General features: G+C 39.4%; 1 protein-coding gene across 1 annotated transcript in view; it reads left to right on the top strand.

The window, feature by feature from the left end:
• The first annotated feature begins 1568 nt into the window (after positions 1–1568).
• Positions 1569–6000, top strand: part of synpo (synaptopodin) — a 37377-nt gene continuing 32945 nt past the window's right edge. The window contains exon 1 of the mRNA XM_066716597.1: positions 1569–1852. The gene's annotated coding sequence lies outside the window, so the exon portion shown is untranslated. The remainder of the gene's footprint in view (positions 1853–6000) is intronic.

The following is a 6000-nucleotide window of genomic DNA, read 5'->3' as shown; positions in this document are numbered from 1 at the left end:
TTTAAAAGTGCTGCTTCTATTACTAAAATAGAATGTGTAGAGCAATAATCATAGATGGGAAAATCCATAGATACAAACAAAGTCATAGAAAAAGCTCAAAGTTTATTATTTTAAAAACACATGGGAAATTTCATAAATACGTAGACTTACCTAAGAGAGAAATTCACAATTAACAGTATTATCTAGCCATTAAAAATCACAAATCCTAGCACATGTTTTTGTGTTTTGCATCTCATTACGAACAAATCCTAGAAAACCACGAGACTTCAGTTAAACATGTAAAAAATGAGCTGTGGTTATATCATCGAGACAGCGTCTAGTTTAGCTTCTTTTTCAAGCCTGGCCAAGCACAGTCACAGTATACACAATCTTCATGGGCAATTACCCTAAAGATTTTACTATATATCTTGCTGAGCATGATTAATCAGAGGATATAACTTTATTTTTGTTATCAACGGGTTCACCACAGACTTCAGAAAGACTACTAAATCTTTGATTACACACTTACTCCTTGTACTGGACTTGCACCTGAGAATAGTGCCTAAATCCTACACCGTGACCGGTAATTCCTGCAATCCGAGACTGGCCACTGTTACTGGATAAGACGGCGCAGAGACCTCTGACTTGCTCACTGCGGCTGTGGCCCTCACCCCGAGCACCTTCTACATCCCCTCCTGCGGCTCTGCAGTCTTTTCAATCATGTCTGAACTTATTGACACGCAGACAGTCAACATCTGGGCCAGCGGTTCTCCGCAGGCAGGCATCCAATCCCCCCCCACAGGAGACCTCGAAACAAGAAAGTGTAAGATTATTTCACAAAGTAAGGGGACTGCATGTAACGAGTCCCTTCGCTAGAATGCATCGGACGCTGCAGTGGTTGATTCATCGCTTTCCAAAAGATCTACAAAAGCCAACCGTTCCTAATTAAGATGTTGTGATTGTTTGTATTTATTTTTTGGCAACTACTGTAGGTCAGGCTACACCCTTTAACAATGTGAGCATGTTTCACCAATAACATGTCTTCCCCCCACACAAATAACAATCAGTCTGTGCTTGTACTGTTTTGCTATTTCATAAAAGTGGAAACTATTTATTTAGGTCCAAATTAGAATATTTAGTTATATGAATGTGAATAGCAGTATGATTCTAGAATTCTTCTGTTTTTTCTGAATCACATTTGTAAACACATTTTATGCTGCATTCCTCTGTTCTCCCGCCTTTAGGTGGTAATGCTTTCTATTTCCTGGTGGTCCAAGTCTAATTCATAACTCATAACCCAGAACAGTAAAAACAACCTCTCTTGGCTTGGCTCATGAGCACTCTTTATATATACATTTCCTATCCTTTGCACTTTGTTTAAATAAAAATAAGTGTCGGGGGGAGGGAGGGTTGTTGTTTTTATTTTTAAGAAGATTGATGATCTCCACAAAAAGGAGCTGTATTTATTTCTAAGACATACGTGTTTTAAATATGAAAATATATAACGGCATAATGCTTTCAGTGTGGCTGAAGTAAACCATATGAAGTCAGACAAAGGGCCTTCTGTGTTCCAAGTGCTGCAGCTTCCACACCCCCTTTTTGTGTCTGTGTCTCAGGAGAAAGCGCTTTGAGTGTACCAGAGAGAGGGACGGGAGACTGAGAGGGAAACTGAAAGGGAGAGAGATAGAGAGAGAGAGAGAGAGAGAGGTGCATAGATAGAGGGCTGTGCGACTCCCCAGCCCCACACAGCAAACATCTCACAGCCCAGGTGCTCCCACACAATTGCTGCTGAGAGATCTGAGAGTCAAGAAGGCAACCCTCCGTGTTTTGAAACAGCTCTGAGTGTGCTAAGGCTGAAGACTTCTCTGAATAGGTGGGTAGATTTTGTGCCATTGTTTTCTCTGAGTGCAGGTGATAGTAAGTGCAAGATGTGCAAATGACTGAAAGTTGAACAGTTGCTCCAAAGCATAGGAAAAAAACAATTATTGAGATAGCAACTGGAAAGGAAATATCTTCAAAGACTCCACAAGGTCTCATGGGGTCTTTTTTCCAAATGTGTAGCTTTGGTGCTAAAATGTGTTCCCCATTTTGTATTAGAAATTCAATCTTTGAAGGGGCAGGTCTAATGAGGTATTAAGGGGAACTGAGATATAAGATGTTGTTTGTTTATCTTCAGTGAAAATTAGCATAGTCATTTAAAAAAAGTGATTCAAATATTACACGTGCAAAAAACCTGTATTCTGTGTGATAATGTGTTGGCAGTATATTGTGTAAGTGCATAGATTGTGTTTAAATGCATCAAAAAGTCTACAAAGAGCAGGAGGCTCAGTGCATACATGTGTGTGTGAGACAAGCTACACAATTAATCTGCAAATCATATCTGCATAAAAGTCAGGTTACAGTTAAGCAAACAAACACAGGTTTATTATGGTGTACTTAATTATTTCCAGACCCCAGTGAGGAAGAAATCCCTCAAAATAAGTCATCAAGATTTGAAAGTCAGAGCCACAGGGCTCGTGAGTGTGTAAACTAATGTTGTGGCAGAGTGTTGTTTTAGGGGGCTGCGTGCCATGTGTCCTTTAAATCAATTTGCAAATCTAACCAAGAATAACAGTCAGTTAAAATGAATAGAAGTTGAAAAGGTCATTTACTGACAGAGTTTATGAATGGGCTGGGATCTTGCTGTGCATATTTATATTGATACAAATTAGCACCTTTAGTTGAATTAGGCATAGACTGGTAGTTAAGAAACATTAAGCTGGTAATATGATGCCATTTGTGATGCGAAAGAGTGTTACCCTGTTTTTTAATCTGAGGGGCAGCTGCAGAAGACCTCTCCGCCTGGTCGTGGTTACAGCTACTGTATCAAGGAACAGCTACTTATCTCAGGGCAATTGGAAAGTCCTTTGTGCTTTTGTAACCAAACACTGTGCTGAAACAACAAGAGGCGTATCAGATGAAAGGGTATTTCATGGCCATTATTATATATTATTCACTACCTCTATGAGTACAACGAAAGAACATATCACTAAAGGATAACACTTTAACACTACTAGGCATGTGTTAGGGAACAGTTTGATTGAGTTTATTTATTGAGACTTCTTAATTCAAAGATAAAATGAGCAGTGACTCAGATATTCATATGTAGAGTCTCGGTATGATTGTTTAGTTTCTCATTAACTAACATCGGTAGGATTATCACTGCTGGTTGCAGTAAGGATGCCTGTAATGACTACCAAAATAGCCCGAGGTGATGTTTAATAAAGTGGTTGGCCCATATGTGTTGTCCACTGTGATTCTGGAGTGAAGAGACTGGTGATTATATCTAAAAGCCTCAGTCTGTTTATTTTGCCACTCAGTGGGCCAGTGGTCTCAACCTCAGATCCTGGAGGGTCACTGCATTAAATAAAAGCATCTGCATGACCTCTCAAATTAATGAATTGGACAGTTTGATGACTTAACATTCTTATGCTTCGAGGCCCACTACATAGAACATCATTCTGTAAAGAAGTATAACTTTTAACCAGATTATCTGATCATCAGTAATTACATATTTGGGTGCTTGGCTGGAATTAAAACCAGAAGACACTGTGGTCCTGCAGGAAGTAAGTTTGAGGCCTAGATGGTAAATTTCAATGAACAATGAAGGTTGTTATGGGAAAGAACCTATCAATAGAGTTGATTTTGTACAAATATTGTTTTTTAATGTTTGCACGAAGAAACCAATTTCAGAACATTTTCAGTTCCTTTATGATGAAATATGAAAACTAACGATGAGTAAGCGTTGTGGGGGTTGCGTTGAACAGTTATTTGTTCTTCTCAGAGTCCTGCAGGTTTCGAAGTTTCAGAAATAACTAATGTCATGCCAGTTGGGAATATTAGATTTCCCTCTCACCTCTAACTAATAGGATTTCTGACTGGGAGCTGTCAAACAGGCCTGGGGGCAATGTGTTGCTGATATCTTTCAAATTTGATCGGCATGAGCGCAAATTAATAAGGAAACAGGATGCATTCTAACTCCCCTGAAAACATAAAGTATTTACAAACCTTCTCCAAAACTGTAACTAACAGCATGTTGTTTGGAAAACTGTCATCAAATGGCACAAGCTGAAGCATGCCTGCTGCCACAACCTGTAAAGAATTAACTAAGCATGATCTGTCAGGTTTGGCAGGGAGCTCCAAAATGATTTTGAAACCCTCGCAGGACTGAAAGGGGCTTTGTTTCAATGGGAGTGGGTCCATCCTTCTACGAAAAAAACATTAAAAGCATTGCCTACTAGAATGAAAAAAAACTGCTTATGCCAGAAAAATAATGAAATACAGACAGGTACTAATATTTCCATACTAATTGCACTTGGATCCATCCTCTTAAAGACATATTTATGATTATGTTGCTTGTAAAGCCTTTAAAACAGATAATAGAACATTTATTGGAGCCCTAGTGTGATTTATGAATGAATTAAGTAATGTTGGATGTAAAAGCAGTCCCAGAGGATCTGAACTGACTGGCAAAGGGGTGACCAGCTGTTAATACAGTCTATCAGCTGTACCAGCAGTCTCAGAACATACCATTTCATTCTTTGTGTCCTTATTGATGGTGTTTAGTACACAACCATTACATTTATATGGAACACATCCATCTTGTTGTGGCGCAAAAGTACCTACATAACCACTCCCCTCCTTAAGACTTGACTGCATTCAGTGCCATAGATAGTTGGCTTCAAATATTATGACGCAGTTTGCCTTCAGTCCCACATCTGCAAATGTTTCATGTGCACTTTAAATAATTTAGCTGTCAATATATAATTTCTTTGTTTTCTGACAATGCCTTCAATTTTTTTTTTTTTAATGATTGCTGCATGGGATTACGAATAGGTCATATTAACTTAAGTTCAATTAATAAGTGCATTCATAAAACAAGACTAGATTGGATGGTAATTGCTCTCTACACTTGTACTCTTGGGAGGTCCAGTTGCCTGAACCCAGGAGCCACTATTAAACAGCATGCGTCTACTTATTTGTTTCCTTAACTTCGTTGATCTGTGAGACAGCTTCCCCTAGCCAGCAACAGAGCCTATAGAACTATATGGTGTGTGTTTGCATCCTGTAAAGTCAGTCAGTTGAACCTATGTGCTAAAACCCAACAGTACGATCTATCCAACATGGAGAGGGGAGAATTCAGCCCATCCTGGAGTTGAACTGATGCGTACAAAAACTTTCTCTTCTCTATTCACTGATGTTGATTTGGCTTAGATGTACATGGGTTTCTTGACTTACTCCCCAGTGACACTATTCCTTGGGCCTCATGGGAATGCAAGCAATGTAGAAGAAAGGTTTCTTGTGATGTTTTTTTATGAGGGTGACTGATTGATGGATTGATCAATACAAATGACACCATGTTGTAAGAGTGGGCTTGGGCAACCAAAGGATCCTTCACCTGACAGCTTGTCCAAACACAGCAACTGTTTTTTCACCGAGTCCTTCTTTATACACTTGGCGAAGCTGTGGCTTTTTCATGCCTGTGTGAAATCCATTGTTTGAGTGTGTTTGCCAGTGGTGTCTCTTTGAAAAAAAGAAAGGTATAAACAGTCTCTTTGTGTTTACAGAGTGACTCAGCTGTGGTGGTGTGGGCTGTGGGGTGTCAGGAGGAGGCTGGGTGGATGTATTTAACAAGGCCCCGATGCCTTGGCTCTCCACAGCTGTGCCACGGAGGTATTCTACAGGCAGAGACAAGTCGAAGTCCTCTAAACACTAAACTCCAAGAACAATGCAAAGTAATGACTATCTTCCCAAACCAAGACGTAAAAGAATAAATAAGCATGATTCCTGGAAGAGAAAAGAAAATCCAGCAGCACATGTTGCAGAATTTCAGTTCCAAAAAGCTCCTTCAAAAAATGATCCTGCAGAATGTGACACTCCTGCAAGTATTCTTCAGGAATTTGGAAAGAACTAATCATGTAAATCTTTTTTTCCCCATATTTGCCTACATTTTAAGTTTGTGCCTTTATTTCCAGAGTGAAA

The sequence above is a fragment of the Amia ocellicauda genome, chromosome 11, assembly GCF_036373705.1.
Source record: "Amia ocellicauda isolate fAmiCal2 chromosome 11, fAmiCal2.hap1, whole genome shotgun sequence".
In the NCBI taxonomy this organism is placed as follows: Eukaryota; Metazoa; Chordata; class Actinopteri; order Amiiformes; family Amiidae; genus Amia; species Amia ocellicauda.
This window is presented reverse-complemented; position numbering and strand designations above follow the sequence as displayed.